The sequence below is a fragment of the Oncorhynchus masou genome, chromosome 1, assembly GCF_036934945.1.
Source record: "Oncorhynchus masou masou isolate Uvic2021 chromosome 1, UVic_Omas_1.1, whole genome shotgun sequence".
Taxonomy (NCBI): Eukaryota; Metazoa; Chordata; class Actinopteri; order Salmoniformes; family Salmonidae; genus Oncorhynchus; species Oncorhynchus masou.
Window position 1 is genome coordinate 73,610,883 of NC_088212.1, and position 20,218 is coordinate 73,631,100.

Consider the following 20,218-nt stretch of genomic DNA (forward strand, 5'->3'; position numbering starts at 1 on the left):
GTTGTCCTCCATTTTGCCACAACTTTGGAAGTATGCTTGGGGTCATTGTCCATTTGGAAGACCCATTTGCGACCAAACTTTAACTTATTGACTGATGTCTTGAGATGTTGCTTCAGTATATACACATCATTTTGTGAAGTGCACCTGTCCCTCCTGCAGCAAAGCACCCCACAACATGATGCTGCCATCCCCGTGCTTCACGTTTGGGATGGTGTTCTTCGGCTTGCAAGCCTCCCCTTTTTTCCTCCAAACATAGCGATTGTCATTATGGCCAAACAGCTCTATTTTTGTTTCATCAGACCAGAGGACATTTCTCCAAAAAGTACGATCTTTGTCCCCATGTGCAGTTGCAAACCGTAGTCTGGCTTTTTTATGGTAGTTTTGGAGCAGTGGCTTCTATGCTGAGCAGCCTTTCAGGTTATGTCGATATAGGACTCGTTTTACTGTGGATATAGATCCTTTTGTGACTGTTTCCTCCAGCATCTTCATAGGGTTCTTTGTTGTTGTTTTGTGATTGATTTGCACTTTTCGCACCAAAGTACGTTAATCTCTAGGAGACAGAACGCGTCTCCTTCCTGAGTGGTATGACGGCTGCGTGGTCCGTTGTTTGTACAGATGAACGTAGTACCTTCAGGCGTTTGGAAATGAACCAGACTTGTGGGGGTCTACAATTTTTTTCTGAGGTCTTGGCTGATTTCTTTTGATTTCCCCATGCTGTCAAGCAAAGAGGCACTGAGTTTGAAGGTAGGCCTTGAAATACATCCACAGGTACACCTTCAATAGACTCAAATTATGTCAAATAGCCTTTCAGAAGCTTCTAAATCCTTGACATCATTTTCTGGAATTTTCCAAACTGCTAAAAAGGCACAGTCAACTTAGTGTATGTAAACGTCTGACCCAGTGGAATTGTGATACAGTGAAATAATCTGTCTGTAAACAATTGTTGGGAAAATGACTGTGTCATGCACAAAGTAGATGTCCTAACCGACTTGTCAAAACGATAGTTTGTTAACAAGAATTTTGTGGAGCGCTTGAAAAATGAGTTTTAATAACTCCAACCTAAGTGTATGTAAACTTCCGAATAGATGGCATCATGAGGATGGAAAATTATGTGGATATATTGAAGCAACATCTCAAAGCATCAGTCAGGAAGTCAAAGCTTGATCGAAAATGGGTCTTCCAAATGGACAATGACCCCAAGCATACTTCCAAAGTTGTGGCAAAATACTTAAGGACTCAAAGTCAAGGTATTAGAGTGGCCATCACAAAGCCCTGACCTCAATCCTATAGAAAATGTGTGGGCAGAACTGAAATAGTGTATACGAGCAAGGAGGCCAACAAACCTGACTCAGTTACACCAGCTCTGTCAGAAGGAATGGGCTGAAATTCACCCAACTTATTGTGAGAGGCTTATGGAAGCTACCCGAAATGTTTGACCCAAGGTAAACTATTTCAAGGCAATGCCACAATACTAATTGAGTGTCTGTAAACCTCTGACCCACTGGAAATGTGATGAAATAAATAAAAGCGGAAATAAATCAGGCAGTCTCTATGGGGTACCAGAGGGGTTAATTCTCGGGCCGACTCTTTTCTCTGTATATATAATCAATGTCGCTCTTGCTGCGGGTGATTCCCTGATCCACCTCTATGCAGACGACACCATTCTGTATACATCTGGCCTTTCTTTGGACACTTTTAACTAACCTCCAAACGAGCTTCAATGCCATACAACACTCCTTCCGTGGCCTCCAACTGCTCTTAAACGCTCGTAAAACTAAATGCATGCTTTTCAACCATTCGCTGCCCGCACCCACCCGCCCGCCTAGCATCACTACGCTGGACGGTTCTGACTTAGAATATGTGGACAACTACAAATACCTAGGTGTCTGGCTAGACTATAAACTCTCCTTCCAAACTCATATTAAACATATTCAATCCAAAATTAAATCTAGAATCGGCTTCCTATTTTGCAAAAAAGCCTCCTTCACTCACGCTGCCAAACATACCCTCGTAAAACTGACTGTCCAACCTCTTCTCGACTTCGGCGATGTCATTTACAAAGTCACTTCCAATACTCTACTCAGCAAACTGGATGCAGTCTATCACAGTACCATCCGTTTTGTCACCAAAGCCCCATATACCACTGCGACCTGTATGCTCTAGTCGGCTGACCCTCGCTACATATTTATTGCCAGAACCACTGGCTCCAGGTCATCTATAAGTCTTTGCTAGATAAAGCTCCAACCTTATCTCAGCTCACTGGTCACGATAACAACACGCACCCATAGCACGCGCTCCAGCAGGTATATCTCACTGGTCATCCCCAAAGCCAACACCTGCTTTGGCCGCCTTTCCTTCCAGTTCTCTGTTGCCAGTGACTGGAACGAATTGCAAAAATCGCTGAATCTGGAAACATATATTTCCCTCACTAACTTTAAACATCAGCTATCTGAGCAACTAACCGATCGCTGCAGCTGTACATAGCCCATCAGGAAATAGCCCACCCAATCTCCCTACCTCATCCCCCAATTTTTTTTTGTACTATTCTGCTCTTTTGCACACCAGTATTTCTACTTGCACAACAACATCTGCTCATCTCTCACTCCAGTGTTAATTTGCTAAACTGTAATTACTTCGCTACTGTAGCCTATTGATTGCCATACAGCCTCAAGCCATTTGCACACACTGTATTTAGACTTTATTTTTTTTCTATTGTGTTATTGACTGTACACTTGTTTATTCCATGTGTAACTCTGTTTTGTTGTTTGTGTCGCACTGCTTTGTTTTATCTTGGCCAGGTCGCAGTTGTAAATGAGAACTTGTTCTTGTCACGAACCAACTCGAAGCCCGTAACAAAAAGGGAGACAACGTGGAGATAAGGAATAACAAAATATATTTATAAACTAAGGTAACCTATATACAAATAAACAACAGTGTGTCTACATGGAGAGAGTCTCCCAATGAATGTGGAAGAGGTCTATTTCTCCTGGGACACACCCGGGCCCAGGTGTTTCCCATGTCGCTGACGACATGCTCCCAGCTCCCCGCTCCGCCCACCGGCATCCTAATAAGGAAACAAGAGCAAAGAGAGAGAATACGGCAGACAGAGTGGGAGGGTCGTCACATTCTCAACTAGCTTACCTGGTTAAATAAAGGTGAAATATATATATTTTAAAAATTCTCTCTACTATTTTTCTGACATTTCACATTCTTAAAATAAAGTGGTGATCCTAAGTGACCTAAGACAGGGAATCTTTACTAGGATTAAATGTCAGGAATTGTGTTAAACTGACTTTAAATGTATTTGGCTAAAGTGTATGTAAACCTCCGACCTCAACTATATTTTGATTTGTTTAACACTTTTTTGGTTACTACATGATGCCTTGTGTTATTTCATAGTTTTGATGTCTTCACTCTTATTCTACAATGTAGAACATTTTAAAAAATAAAGAAAAATCCTTGAATGAGTAGGTGTGTCCAAACGTTTGACTGGTACTGTATATAAACACCCAGTAATTTATTGGGATTAACACCATCGTTTCAGAATCCATGTGTCTTCTTCAGGGTAATGCCATGAATGCTTGAACCAGGTTATGTAGACAAACAGTGCAATTAGTGCAACCAATGAGGATAGTGAGGGGTGTGTCATTATTTGGTTGATTAGAATGAATTGAGTGAAACTGTTAAAAGACAAAAGTTTACAGCATATATAATATATTAGGCTAGTGTTATCATTTGGAAACATAATTAGATATCATACATAATATTCACATCAAAATACATTATTGTTTAATTTAATATCACATATATATTTAATATATATGTTTTCTTTTTTTTCTTCTTTTTTTTTTACATGTAATCTTATGGTTCAACCATAATGCATAATACGTATCATCAACAGAGGGAACATATTGGGTACGCAGATAAGCTGTATAAAGAATATATTAATTTATAATACATGTTCATAAGAAGAGTGAATAAAGAAGATTTGTTCATAAGAAGGGCCTGAGATCAACGTCAATATTCAGACCACTAGGGGTCAATGTTTTTAGAAAGGAAATCCAGTAGGCCTCCCTCTGTAGTAGTAGGATCTCCACGTTACCTCCTCTCCTTGGTACAGCAACATGCTCAATGTCTGTCTATTGCACTGTGTGCATGAGCCACTTTTGTAGTTCCCATTTGGAATAGGTGTCAAGAGTGTCTGAGTGGGCTCAGGAGGCAGGTCAGATCTCACTAATCTATCCCCAATATTGCAACAACGCTTATAGACCAGACTATAACACTCCAAAAACATCCTTCTTCAGACACCCACATACAGGTCGAAAACATTCCTGTTAGGGGTATCATCTCATCCATTACAAAGGAAGTAATCTATCTCATAACCTGTTCATGCGGGAAAGCCTACGTAGGACAAAGAAAAAACTATTAAAATAACACATCAGTTGTAAGAATACTGACTATCCAGTAGCAGCTCACTTTGTTGAAGATAACCATCCTCCATCAAATACACAGACATTGAGCATGTTACTCTACCAAGTAGAGCATGGGACTATAGCATGCATGCTCCGTAATTCAGATTGGCATGTAACATGCATGACAACAGTGACTCTAGCTGTTAAGACTTTGAAGTGAGTTTGACACAGGTTAATCCAGTATTGAGTGGAGAAGATCGAGGAAGTCATCCTCCCTAAAGCATCCTACTAGACTAGAGTTCCTGACGAGCTTTGTAGAAGACATGAGACAGTATAGCATTTACCATAAGTTCATCATGAGAGAAAGCGAGATCGAGAGAGAGGGGGGGGGGGGGGTGTTTATATGAAGGAATAATACAAGGATTTGTGGTTTTTGGTGTGAAATTTCTGTCAATCCACAGAGTACAGGTGTAACAGTGAGTCATGGTGGCACTCAGGATAGAGGACGAGGAAGGGGAGGACTGTGTGTGTCTCAGGGGAGCAGAATGGACATCAGAGAGAGATGAGGCAGTGGGGGAGTGAGGTCACCACAGACACATGCACCTTCTCACATGTCAAACTTCACCAGTTCTATTAGGCTTGTCCAGATCCCCATATTGTCATACTGTCCTTCTGTCATCCTGGGATTTACAGTATTATAACTTATAGTATTAGAACTTAAAAAGCAGCTACAAATGTTCAAATGTATTGAAAGACTTAAAAAAATAAATCCTGTGGCTTTTTTCCAAATATCTTGGTAGACAGTATATACTGTATACCACCCAAGCCTAATGTCTATGTCCCCTAACATACTCACACTACACACAGCATTATCACACTCTCCTCTATGTGATACCATTGTCACCTTTTTGAGTAATGGAAATACTGGATGGATGGATGGATGGATAGATGAATGTATAGATGGATAGATTAATGGAGGGATGGATAGATTGATGGATGGATGGATTTATGGACTGTAAATGGAAATAAGAGGGAAAATATTTTTTAATAAAAGAGGCAAAGATGGGGGCATATTTTAAGACTTGGAATGGTAGAGGAAGCATTTTAAAAACAGCCACAGACATTCATAATGCCAGGAACAGATGGTGGGACAGATCTTCCCACAGACAGACTCAGCCTGCCAATACCAGTCTGACAGAACAAACTCACACCATGCACACACTGTGCCCCCCACCCCTTCACACACACACACACACACACACACACACACACACACACACACACACACACACACACACACACACACACACACACACACACACACACACACACACACACACACACACACACACACACACACACAAACACACACACAGCTATGTCTTACTATACTTGTGAGGACTTTTTGGGGACCAACAATTGATTCCCATTAAAAATCTTATTTTCCCTAACCCTAACCCCTAAACCTAACCACTAACCACAATTCTAACATTGCCCCTAAGCCTAAAATAGCCTTTTTATAAGTGAGGACCGGCAAAAATGTCCAAATTTCTCTGAATTTTAGTTGGTTTAATATTCTTGTGAGGACTTTTGGTACTCACAAGTATAGTAAAACCCATACACACATACACACGCACGCACGCACGCACGCACGCACGCACGCACACACACACACACACACACACACACACACACACACACACACACACACACACACACACACACACACACACACACACACACACACACACACACACACACACACACACACACACACACACACACACACACACACACACACACACAGACTGTCAGTCAAACCCAAGAGTGTCTCAGTAAGTGCTATGCCTTCAAACACTTGGAGATGAAAGAGAATCTGGGACTTTGTCCACCCTCCAACACCCTCTTTGTTTCTCTCTCTCTCTCTCTCTCTCTCTCTCTCTCTCTACCTCTACCTCTCTCTCTACCTCTCTCCTCTCCTCTCCTCTCCTCTTCTCTTCTCTTCTATTTTATTTTCCACCCCCTTCATCAACTACTTCCCACATCTCTTTCCTCCCCATCAAGACTCTCCACCCTCCTCTACTTCTAGATCTTTTCTCTACCTTCCTCATTCCCTCTCTTCCTGTCCTCTTCCCCCCTTCCTGTCTATCTCTTCCTTCTCTTCCCCGTCTCCTTCCTTCCTGTAGCTCACTCTTCCCTTTGAACTCCTGTCCTACTTCCTCTGTTATCTGGCTGTGTTCTCCCTAGGTTTCTAGTAAACAAACACATTTGTATTTTCTGCTCCCCTCCTTCATCAGCAGTCTGCTCACTCTTGGATGACAACGCTTATCGTCTGTTGTTTGTTTTGCCAGCACTGTAAATTAGTGTGGTCTGGTGAGCTGGGAATCAGACAGCCGTGTGCGTGCATGTGCGTGCGTGTATCTGCCAAATCTGTAATCTGGTGGATGGGCCCAGCAGTCACCTGAGGCCCAGAGCTAGCTACTATCCACACTCTATCCTACACCACATGTGACCTTTTAGTGGCGCAGATTTGATATATTATGGTCATAATTGCTATTCCATCATTATCAGTTATCCATATCCACTCTGTTGTCCCATGGGATGTGTACGGATATGAGGGGACATTGTTTTCTTGGTGTTTGTGCACACTAGCCTAATGGATTATTTTTTTATATATATATATCTGGTTGTGTGTGTGTTGTTATTATCTGTGTGTGTGTGAGAGGTAATACTCCTCGATGCATGACAGAGGGTTTGCATGTATCAATGACTGGTTTGCCAGCTGTCATAACACCCTACCTTTTTCTCTTTCTGTCATTCTATTTATCTCCCTCTGTTCTTAAGGGACTGTGTTTGTACCCGTCTCTCAGGCCAATGCACACACAAACAGTCAACTTAATTACAGAGAACCAGAGAAAGGGGGAGGAAGAGGACAAAGAGCAGTGAGGGATCTCACTTGAGGGTTTGCGGTTCAGAGGGGAGAGGAGAGAGGGAAAAGCCAGGGAGAGGTAAGAGGGAGAGAGGACCGGTGACTAGGAGGAGGAGTTAGTGGGAGGGTGAGTCTGAGGAGGCTGATAGAGGAGGTACTGAGAGCTATGAGGGTGCAGCAGTTCAGAGAGAAGGGAGCAGCCTGTGTTTATTTATAAGTAAATGCTTTGAATAATTTAGTAGAACTTTTAAGTGGCCATGTGGGCTCTGCCCAAGTTTTATGGACAGTCAGGGGATGGACCCAGACACACACTTTTCAGGGAACCACACACTGACACACGGTCAGAGAGACGGACCCAAATACCACAGCTCAGCAGGTGCTTCAAAGGAAACCCAGACAGAGATATGGGGCCTCGGCACAACACATATGCTCAGCAAACACAAACTGACAAACACTATGAGGAAATTCACACTGACACAACAGCAGAACACAGTAGTAGAATCACCAAGCCCCTGTCAGTCTCCTCCATGCTGTCCTCACCTCTCCATGGCCCATTAATCCACTCCAGATGTTTTCTATTGACGTGTGAAAAGACCACATATCACGTTAAGAAACCCTAGTCCTTCATGCTGTCAGCTGTTCACTAGGTCTCTGTATATCTCTTTCTTCCTAAATCTCTCCTGCTCACACAGGCGCTCCTCATAATGGCCTCTCCGATCTCTTTGGCACCAAGGCCCACGACCATAAAACACTGCATGGATCAGAGGAGCACCAGTCAGAAAGATGGGAGGGAGAGATGAAAGAAAGTATAAAAAGAAAGAAAGAGAATGAGAGAAATTAAAAAGAGACAGATGGAGACTGAAGGACAGACTGAAAGGGAGTAAAAGGTGAAAGGGTGAGTGAGGGTTGCTGTATTTGTTGTCTGTCTAGTTGTTTCAGTGCCATACATACTCATTACCCACTGAGAGTGATGTGGGGGTCTTCTGCCAGGACTATACTGAGGCCTCTGCCAACTCAACTGCTCTGCTTTCAGGCTAGCTGTCTTTAACTATTATTGGCTTACCATGTTATTTATATGTTTAGAAGACATTTTATCCAAATGAGTCAAAGCTGTCCCAAAATGGATGGATACTAAATGTAAGTCAAGATAAAAATGAATTTGAAATCACTTTACAAAGACATACTACTTTGTGAATTTCTTCAAAATAACAAACATGGCAGATGCATTAAAAATAGATATTTTAGAAGCACCCACGAAGAAAACATGAGAAAGAGTGTCCTACATTCAAGCAAAGTGTAAAACCTGTTTATACTGGGGTTATATTCAACACGTTCAGATCAGAACTATGTACATCAGATCAGTGATAGTCTGCATTTTCTCTGTCCAGTCTGTACATAAAGTTTCTGCTGGTTTCATCATCAAGTCTCATTAAAATAATTCACTAGCAACTTGTTCAGCCAAGTGTGTTGTCTTGTTGCGTCTTACTAGTGAACAGTACAAGATGATTGAGGACTACAAACTATGTGAACTGAAGAAGTGTCATAATTCTAGCTTTTGAGTAACAGCTAACTGTCGAGGAGAGGCCGGGGGGCTATTAGGTCTCCGAAGTATCCACGGTGTCTCCGTATTACGATGTCTCTGTAGTATCCATTTTGTTTACATATCCGCTGACATCTCTCATTTCTCATTCATTTCAAAACGGTCGTTGGCAGACACAAATATAATCACTGTCTGGAAAAACAGAATGGAACCTGGCATGTAAGAAATTGTTTTTGGACAGCCAGTCAGAAATGGCAGATCTCAAATCAAATGTGATTCCTTACCCACATCCGCCCTGCACATGTAGCATGTATACCATCAATGTTTGGGACGCTTGTTGAGCAAATAATGGCGACTGACACTACAGTGCTTTCGGAAAGTATTCAGGTCCCTTGACTTTTTCCACATTTTGTTATGTTACACCTTATTCTATAGTGGATTTAATCGTTTTTTCCCTTCGTCAATCTACACACAGTACCCCATAATGACGAAACAAAAAAATATTTTTTTGAATTTTGGGCCAATTTACAGTACTAGTCAAAAGTTTGGACACACCTACTCATTCCAGGGTTTTTCTTAATTTTTTAACTATTTTCTACATTGTAGATTAATAACAAAATAACACGTATGGAATCATGTAGTAAGCAAAAAAGTGTTAAACAAATCAAAATATATTTTATATTTGAGAGTCTTCAAATTAGCCACCCTTTGCCTTGATGACAGCTTTGCACACTCTTGGCATTCTCTCAACCAGCCTCATGAGGTAGTGACCTGGGATGCATTTCAATTAACAGGTGTGCCTTGTTAAAAGTTAATTTGTGGAATTTCTTTCCTTCTTAAAGTGTTTCAGCCAATCAGTTGTGTTGCGACATGGTAAGGGTGGTTACTACTTCCGGCGCCGACAGATGGCCGACTCGATTCGCGTTACTAGGAAACTATGCAGTATTTATTTTTTTACGTGTTATTTCTTACATTGGTACTCCAGGTAATCTTAGGTTTCATTACATACAGTCGGGAGGAACTACTGAATATAAGAGCAACGTCAACTCACCATCACTATGACCAGGAATATGACTCTCCCAAAGTGGATCCTGTGTTTTGCCTTCCACCCAGGACAATGGATCGGATCCCTGTAAAAGGGGAAAACGAAGTGGTCTTCTGGTCAGGCTCCGGAGATGGGCACATCGCGCACCGCTCCCAAGCATACTACTCGCCAATGTCCAGTCTCTTGACAACAAGGTTGATAAAATCCGAGCAAGGGTAGCATTCCAGAGAGACATCGGAGACTGTAACGTTCTTTGCTTCACGGAAACATGGCTCACCCGAGAGATGCTAACGGAGTCGGTGCAGCCATCTGGTTTCTTCACGCATCGTGCCGACAGAAACATGCATCTTTCTGGTAAGAAGAGTGGCGGGGGGGGGTATGCCTTATGATTAACGAGACGTGGTGTGATCATAACAACATACAGGAACTCGAAAGTCCTTCTGTTCACCTGACTTACACTTCCTCACAATCAAATGTCGACCACATTATCTACCAATTGAATTCTCTTCGATTATAATCACAGCAGACACATCCATGGCCCTGAACGAACTTTATTTGACTCTATGGAAACTGGAAACCACATTTCCTGAGGCTACATTCATTGTAGCTGGGGATTTTAACAAGGCTAATCTGACAACAAGACTCCCTAAATTCAGCATATTGATTGCGCAACCAGGGCTGGTAAAACTCTGGATCATTGTTATTCTAACTTCCGCAACGCATATAAGGCCCTCGCCCACCCTTCTTTCGGAAAAGCTGACCACGTCTCCATTTTGTTGCTTCCAGCCTACAGACAGAAATTTAAACAAGAAGCTCCCGCACTCAGGTTTGTTCAACGCTTGTCCGACCAGTCTGATTCCACGCTTCAAGACTGCTTCAATCACGTGGATTGGGATATGTTCCGCATTGCGTCCAACAACAACATTGATGAATACGCTGATTCAGTGAGCGAGTTCATTAGAAAGTGCATCGGCGATGTTATACCCACAGCAACGATTAAAACATTCCCCAACCAGAAACCGTGAATTGATGGCAGCATTCGTGCGAAACTGAAAGCGCGAACCACTGCTTTTAACCAGGGCAAGGGGACCGGAAACATAACCGAATACAAACAGTGTAGCTATTCCCTCTGCAAGGCAATCAAACAAGCTAAGTGTCAGTATGGAGACAAAGTAGAGTCGCAATTCAACGGCTCAGACACAAGAGGTATGTGGCAGGGTCTACAGTCAATCACGGATTACAAAAAGAACACCAGCCCCGTCGCGGACCAGGATGTCTTGCTCCCAGACAGACTAAATAACTTTTTTGCTCGCTTTGAGGACAATACATTGCCACTGACATGGCCCACTACCAAAACCTGCGGGCTCTCCTTCACTGCAGCCGACGTGAGTAAAACATTTAAACATGTTAACCCTCGCAAGGCTGCAGGCCCAGATGCCATCCCCAGCCGCGTCCTCAGAGCATGCGCAGACCAGCTGGCTGGTGTGTTTATGGACATATTCAATCAATCCTTATCCCAGTCTGCTGTTCCCACATGCTTCAAGAGGGCCACCATTGTTCCTGTTCCCAAGAAAGCTAAGGTAACTGAGCTAAATGACTACCGCCCCGTAGCACTCACTTCCGTCATCATGAAGTGCTTTGAGAGACTATTCAAGGACCATATCACCTCCACCCTACCTGACACCCAAGACCCACTCCAATTTGCTTACCTGCTTACCCCGCCCTGTGCAACTGGGTTCTGGACTTCCTGACGGACTGCCCCCAGGTGGTGAGGGTAGGTAACAACATCTCCACCCCGCTGATCCTCAACACTGGGGCCCCACAAGGATGCGTTCTGAGCCCTCTCCTGTACTCCCTGTTCACCCACGACTGCGTGACCATGCACGCCTCCAACTCAATCATCAAGTTTGCGGACGACACTACAGTGGTAGGCTTGATTACCAACAACAACGAGACGGCCTACAGGGAGGAGGTGAGGGCCCTCAGAGTGTGGTGTCAGGAAAATAACCTCACACTCAACGTCAACAAAACAAAGGAGATGATTGTGGACTTCAGGAAACAGCAGAGGGAGCATGCCCCTATCCACATCGACGGGACAGTAGTGGAGAGGGTAGTAAGTTTTAAGTTCCTCGGCGTACACATCACGGACAAACTGAATTGGTCCACCCACACAGACAGCATTGTGAAGAAGGTGCAGCAGCGCCTCTTCAACCTCAAGAGGCTGAAGAAATTCGGCTTGTCACCAAAAGCACTCACAAACTTCTACAGATACACAATCGAGAGCATCCTGTCGGGCTGTATCACTGCCTAGTACGGCAACTGCTCCGCCCACAACCGTAAGGCTCTCCAGAGGGTAGTGAGGTCTGCACAACGCATCACCGGGGTCAAACTACCTGCCCTCCAGGACACCAACACCACCCGATGTCACAGGAAGGCCATAAAGTTCATCAAGGACAACAACCACCCGAGCCACTGCCTGTTCACCCCACTATCATCCAGAAGGCGAGGTCAGTACAGGTGCATCAAAGCAGGGACCGAGAGACTGAAAAACAGCTTCTATCTCAAGGCCATCAGACTGTTAAACAGCCACCACTAACATTGAGTGGCTGCTGCCAACATACTGACTCAACTCCAGCCAATTTAATAATGGAAATTGATGTAAAAAATATATCACTAGCCACTTTAAACAATGCCACTTAATATAATGTTTACATACCCTACATTACTCATCTCATATGTATATACTGTACTCTATACCATCTACTGCATCTTGCCATCTTTATGTAATACATGTATCACTAGCCACTAGCCATTTTAAACTATGCCACTTTATGTTTATATACCCTACATTACTCATCTCATATGTACATACTGTACTCTATACCATCTACTGCATCTTGCCTTTGCCGTTCTGTACCATCACTCAATCATATATCTTTATGTACATATTCTTTACCCCTTTACACTTGTGTGTATAAGGTAGTAATTGTGGAATTGTTATGTTAGATTACTCGTTGGTTATTACTGCATTGTCGGAACTAGAAGCACAAGCATTTCGCTACACTCGCATTAACATCTGCTAACCATGTGTATTTGACAATAAGATTTGATTTGATTTGATACAGAAGATAGCCCTATTTGGTAAAAGACCAAGTCCATATTATGGCAAGAACAGCTCAAATAAGCAAAGAGACACGACAGTCCATCATTACTTTAAGTGCAGTCACAAAACCATCAACGCTATAATGAAACTGGCTCTCATGAGGACCGCCACAGGAAAGGAAGAACCAGAGTTACCTCTGCTGCACAGGATCAGTTCAATGTTCTTACCAGCTTCAGCAATTGCAGCCCAAATAAATGCTTCACAGAGTTCAAGTAACAGACACATCTCAACATCAACTGTTCAGAGGAGACTGCATGAATCAGGCCTTCACGGTCAAATTGTTGCAAAGAAACCACTACTAAAGGACATCAATAAGAAAAAGAGACTTGCTTGGGCCAAGAAACACGAGAAATAGACATTAGACCGGGGGAAATCTGTCCTTTGGTCTGATAAGTCCAAATTTGAGATTTTAGGTTCCAACCACTGTGTCTTTGTGAGACGCAGAGAAGGTGAATGGATGATCTCTGCATTTGTGGTTCCCATCGTGAAGCATGGGGGAGGAGGTGTGATGGTGTGGGGGGTGCTTTGCTGGTGACACTGTCAGTGATTTATTTAGAATTCAAGGCACACTTAACCAGCATGGCTACCATAGCATCCCATCTGGTTTGCGCTTAGTGGGACTGTCATTTGCTTTTCAACGGGACAATGAACCAACACACCTCCAGACTGTGTAAAGGTTATTTGACCAAGAAAGAGAGTGACGGGGGGCTGCATCAGATGACGTGGCCTCCTCAATCACTCGACCTAATCCCAATTGAGATGGTTTGGGATGAGTTGGACCGCAGAGTGAAGGAAAAGCAGCCAACAAAGTGCTAAGCATATGGGGAACTCCTAAAAGATTGTTGGAAAAGCAACAGAAACCTTTGAATGAGCAAGTGTGTTCAAACATTTTGACTGGTACTGTATAAAAAAAATGAAATATCACATTTACATAAGTATTCAGACACTTTACTCAGTACTTTAGCACATTTGGCAGCGATGACAGCCTCAAGACTCATATCAAACATCTCCAATCGAAAATCAAATCAAGAGTCGGCTTTCTATTCCGCAACAAAGCCTCCTTCACTCACGCCGCCAAACTTACCCTAGTAAAACTGACTATCCTACCGATCCTCGACTTCGGCGATGTCATCTACAAAATTGCTTCCAACACTCTACTCAGAAAACTGGATGCAGTTTATCACAGTGCCATCCGTTTTGTCACGAAAGCACCTTATACCACCCACTACTGCGACTTGTATGCTCTAGTCGGCTGGCCCTCGCTACATATTCGTCGCCAGACCCACTGGCTCCAGGTCATCTACAAGTCCATGCTAGGTAAAGCTCCGCCTTATCTCAGTTCACTGGTCACAATGGCAACACCCATCCGTAGCACGCGCTCCAGCAGGTGTATCTCACTGATCATCCCTAAAGCCAACACCTCATTTGGCCGCCTTTCGTTCCAGTACTCTGCTGCCTGTGACTGGAACGAATTGCAAAAATCGCTGAAGTTGGAGACTTTTATCTCCCTCATCAACTTCAAACATCTGCTATCTGAGCAGCTAACCGATCGCTGCAGCTGTACATAGTCTATTGGTAAATAGCCCACCCATTTTCACCTACCTCATCCCCAATACTGTTTTTATTTATTTACTTTTCTGCTCTTTTGCACACGAATATCTCTACCTGTACATGACCATCCGATCATTTATCACTCGTGTTAATCTGCAAAATTGTAATTATTCGCCTCCCTCCTCATGCCTTTTGCACACAATGTACAGTGCCTTGCGAAAGTATTCGGCCCCCTTGAACTTTGCGACCTTTTGCCACATTTCAGACGTCAAACATAAAGATATAAAACTGTATTTTTTGTGTGAAGAATCAACAACAAGTGGGACACAATCATGAAGTGGAACGACATTTATTGGATATTTCAAACTTTTTTAACAAATCAAAAACTGAAAAATTGGGCGTGCAAAATTATTTAGCCCCCTTAAGTTAATACTTTGTAGCGCCACCTTTTGCTGCGATTACAGCTGTAAGTCGATTGGGGTATGTCTCTATCAGTTTTGCACATCGAGAGACTGACATTTTTTCCCATTCCTCCTTGCAAAACAGCTCGAGCTCAGTGAGGTTGGATGGAGAGCATTTGTGAACAGCAGTTTTCAGTTCTTTCCACAGATTCTCGATTGGATTCAGGTCTGGACTTTGACTTGGCCATTCTAACACCTGGATATGTTTATTTTTGAACCATTCCATTGTAGATTTTGCTTTATGTTTTGGATCATTGTCTTGTTGGAAGACAAATCTCTCAGGTCTTTTGCAGACTCCATCAGGTTTTCTTCCAGAATGGTCCTGTATTTGGCTCCATCCATCTTCCCATCAATTTTAACCATCTTCCCTGTCCCTGCTGAAGAAAAGCAGGCCCAAACCATGATGCTGCCACCACCATGTTTGACAGTGGGTATGGTGTGTTCAGGGTGATGAGCTGTGTTGCTTTTACGCCAAACATAACGTTTTGCATTGTTGCCAAAAAGTTCAATTTTGGTTTCATCTGACCAGAGCACCTTCTTCTACATGTTTGGTGTGTCTCCCAGGTGGCTTGTGGCAAACTTTAAACGACACTTTTTATGGATATCTTTAAGAAATGGCTTTCTTCTTGCCACTCTTCCATAAAGGCCAGATTTGTGCAATATACGACTGATTGTTGTCCTATGGACAGAGTCTCCCACCTCAGCTGTAGATCTCTGCAGTTCATCCAGAGTGATCATGGGCCTCTTGGCTGCATCTCTGATCAGTCTTCTCCTTGTATGAGCTGAAAGTTTAGAAGGACGGCCAGGTCTTGGTAGATTTGCAGTGGTCTGATACTCCTTCCATTTCAATATTATCGCTTGCACAGTGCTCCTTGGGATGTTTAAAGCTTGGGAAATCTTTTTGCATCCAAATCCGGCATTAAACTTCTTCACGACAGTATCTCGGACCTGCCTGGTGTGTTCCTTGTTCTTCATGATGCTCTCTGCGCTTTTAACGGACTTCGGAGACTATCACAGTGCAGGTGCATTTATACAGAGACTTGATTACACACAGGTGGATTGTATTTATCATCATTAGTCATTTAGGTCAACATTGGATCATTCAGAGATCCTCACTGAACTTCTGGAGAGAGTTTGCTGCACTGAAAGTAAAGGGGCTGAATAATTTTGCACGCCCAATTTTTCAGTTTTTGATTTGTTAAAAAAGTTTGAAATATCCAATAAATGTCGTTCCACTTCATGATTGTGCCCCACTTGTTGTTGATTCTTCACAAAAAAATACAGTTTTATATCTTTATGTTTGAAGCCTGAAATGTGGCAAAAGGTCGCAAAGTTCAAGGGGGCCGAATACTTTCGCAAGGCACTGTATGTAGACTCCCCTTTTTTTCTACTGTGTAACTCTGTGTTGTCTGTTCACACTGCTATGCTTTATCTTGGCCAGGTCGCAGTTGCAAATGATAACTTGTTCTCAACTAGCCTACCTGGTTAAATAAAGGTGAAAAAAAAGTCTTCTTGGGTATGACACTACAGGCTTGGCACAACTGTATTTGGGGAGTTCCTCCCATTCTTCTTTGCAGATCCTCTCAAGCACTGTCAGGTTGGATGGGGGGGCGTCACTGCACAGCTATTTTCATGTCTCTCCAGAGATGTTCGATCAGGTTCAAATCCGGGCTCTGGCTGGGCAACTCAAGGACATTCAGTGGCTTGTCCCGAAGCCACTCCTGTGTTTTCTTGGCTGTGTGCTTAGGGTCATTGTTCTGTTGGAAGGTGAACCTTTGCCCCAGTCTGAGGTCCTGAGCCCTGGAGCAGGTTTTCATCAAGGATCTCTCTGTACTTTGCTCCGTTCAGCTTTCCCTCGATCCTGACTAGTCTCCTAATCCCCGCCGCTGAAAAACATCCCCATAGCATGATGCTGCCACCACCATGCTTCATCTTAGGGATGGTGCCAGGTTTCCTCCAGACGTGACGCTTGGCATTCAAGCCAAAGAATTCAATCTTGGTCTCATCAGAACAGAGAATCTTGTTTCTCGTGGTCTGAGAGTCCTTTAGGTGCCTTTTGGCAAACTCCAAGTGGGCTGTCATGTGCCTTTTGCTGAGGAGTGGCTTCCGTCTGGCTACTCTGTTATATAATGTTTTGTTACAAATTAAATAGCAGTCGTACAGTACAAATTGAAGGATGTATAGTATCATACGTCTTACACGGTTGTACAATATCAATACATTGGACGACGTAGCGTATCATACAGATGCAGGATCTTAATCTGACCAGTTTCTCACAGTAGCAAAATAATCCTGCAGCAACAGTAAATGAGAATATTTGTGTGGATTATAATGAATGGAATTTCTTTTAGGGGTTGACAAATTTTTTGTTAGGGCAAATCAACCCTGACATTTTAAAGTTTAAATTCCAAACTTTAGAATCGTTTTTAACCTCTAATAAACAAATTTGAGTTTCTTACTGTGCAGGAAATTTACTGCAACAACAGAGTGATCAAATTAAGATCCTACATCTGTACATCTTGGATGATGTATAGTATTATTAGTCTTGCTCTGAGACCAGGCTGCTTGTTGCAAAGATTAGGAGAATTAACAACAAAGGTTAGGAGAATTTACAGTGCAGTTTAGGAGAACTAACAACAAAGGTTAGGATAATTAGGTTAAGGTTAGGGAAAGGGGAAGGGTTAGCTAAAATACTACAGTTGTCCCCAACAAGACTCAAGCATGAAACCTTTAGATTGCTATACCCACCCATCATCCCCAACCAACCTCCCTACTTTAGTTTCTGTCGTAAGTAACCAGACCATTATTACATTTGTAACATATACTAAATGGAGGTACACAAATTAATGTTCTAAAGCCGACATCTGTTTAATGTGGTCAGGCTGAGTCAAAGTATTCAGCTCTCACATTTTGTTGCATAAAATGTTGTGAAAGTGGCATAAAAAACATTTATAAAATGAATCTGTATTGTTTATCCCCTTGCTACCTTTCCTTACTATTTTCTGTCACCTAGCTATTTTACCATAGCATCAATTCCTTCTATAATCATTGACCCATTCTCCTCATTATTTTGCTTTTCCCCTCCATCTCTCCCCCTCTCTTTGCCTCTTGGGCTATGCTGGAATCTTCCAGAACAGCCTGGTGAGTCACTTTCCATTCTCTGAGTAATTATACACACCCAGAGGTGCCAACACACACACACACACACACACACACACACACACACACACACATGCACACACACACACACACACACACACACACACACACACACACACACACACACACACACACACACACACACACACACACACACACACACACACACATGCACACACGCACACACACACACACACACACACACACACACACACACACACACACACACACACACACACACACACACACACACACACACACACACACACACACACACACACACACACACACACACACAGAGAAATAAACAAATGCATACATTTAGAATTCACACATGACATATACAGTCAGGTCCATAATTACTGGCACCCTTGATAAAGATGAGAACAAAAGACTATAAAAAAGAGACACAATGAACGGGGTTCACAGGATGATAGAGAGTACACAAGATCAGTTGGATAATAAAGCAGGCACTCTATCATATCTTCCTTTATGTGCAATCATGAGTCCAAATACAACATTTGGAGTGAATCTAACTCACGATTCATGGTTTTGAACAGTAGCGTTACATATGCAAAGAGTTAGTTGTTAATACTTTGATTTCTGATATGTCAATACCAAACTCAGTGAGGTTCATCTTAGGGATGTCCATGACAGCGGTGACAAGTCTAAATTGATACGCCACTGTGCAGTGGATTTACGGGGGTTGAAATTGACACGTAAAATCTAATTTTGGATTTACCGGTAACTCAGCCGTCTTTTGAACAAATCCCTTTGCTTTCTTCCAAATTTGGTGTCATTTGGTTCATAAGAAGAAGATTTGTGTATGTGCTAATATGCATTTACTGGTATAGTGTGGCCATCTTTGAATGCATCAACGGTATTTTCTCAAACTCTTTAGGGACTTTTGTGATGAGTCCACAGACCAAATTTGGACTCAATCTGACTTTGATGACTCTAAAAAGTTTCAAGTTGATAGGCCATTGTGAACTGGATTTATAAAGGATTTTAATGGACACGTATAATCTGATTTCCTGATTTATCAATAACAGACATCTCTAAGGATCCAACCCTTTTTTCAATTTCACCTAAAATGTATAATAATTCCAGCCCAGGCACAATTTAGATTTTGGCCACTAGATGGCAGCGTGCAAAGTTTTAGACTGATCCAATGAACCATTGCATATCTGTCCAAAATGGTGTATCAAGACTGCCAAAATGTGCCTAATTGGTTTATTAATACATTTTCAAGTTCATTATTCCGCACTCTTCTCAAACAATAGTATGGTATTATTTCACTGTAATAGCTACTGTAAATTGGACTGTGCAGTTATATGAACAAGAATTGAAGCTTTCTGCCCATACAACCCAAGTCATAGACGGTCTCCTTGCTACACACGGCAAGCGGTACCGGAGCGCCAAGTCTAGCTCCAAAAGCTTCTACCCTAAGACTGCTTAATAATTAATCAAATAGCCACATTGCTGCTACTCGCTGTTTATTATCTATGCTTAGTCACTTTACCCCTACCTGCATGTACAAATTACCTTGACCCCCTGTATATAGCCTCCATTATTGTTATTTTATTGTGTTACGTAAAAAAAATAGTTTAAATTATTTAGTAAATATTTTCTGAACTCTATTTTCTTAAAACTGCGTTGCTGGTTAAGGGCTTGTAAGTAAGCATTTCATGGTAAGGTCTACACCTGTTGTATTCGGTGCATGAAGTATGTGGACACCTGCTCATCGAACATCTCATTCCAAAATTTCTGCTATAACAGCCTCCACTCTTCTGGGAAGGCTTTGCACTAGATGTTGGAACATTGCTGTGGGGACTTGCTTCCATTCAACCACAAAAGCATTAGTGAGGTCAGGCACTAATGTTGGGCGATTAGGCCTGGCTCGCAGTCGGCGTTCCAATTCATCCCAAAGGTGTTCGATGGAGTTGAGGTCAGGGCTC

At 42.6% G+C, this 20,218-nt stretch overlaps 1 protein-coding gene and 1 long non-coding RNA gene across 4 annotated transcripts in view; both read left to right on the forward strand.

Moving 5' to 3' along the window:
- LOC135550338 (synaptotagmin-7-like) overlaps nt 1-20,218 on the forward strand; it is a 110,165-nt gene that overhangs the window by 12,136 nt on the left and 77,811 nt on the right. The gene's annotated exons all lie outside the window — the stretch shown is intronic.
- Nucleotides 2,858-8,127, forward strand: LOC135504017 (uncharacterized). Its single transcript, XR_010450060.1, has 3 exons — nt 2,858-3,155; nt 7,257-7,420; nt 8,034-8,127. It is a non-coding gene; the product is annotated as an uncharacterized LOC135504017 (long non-coding RNA).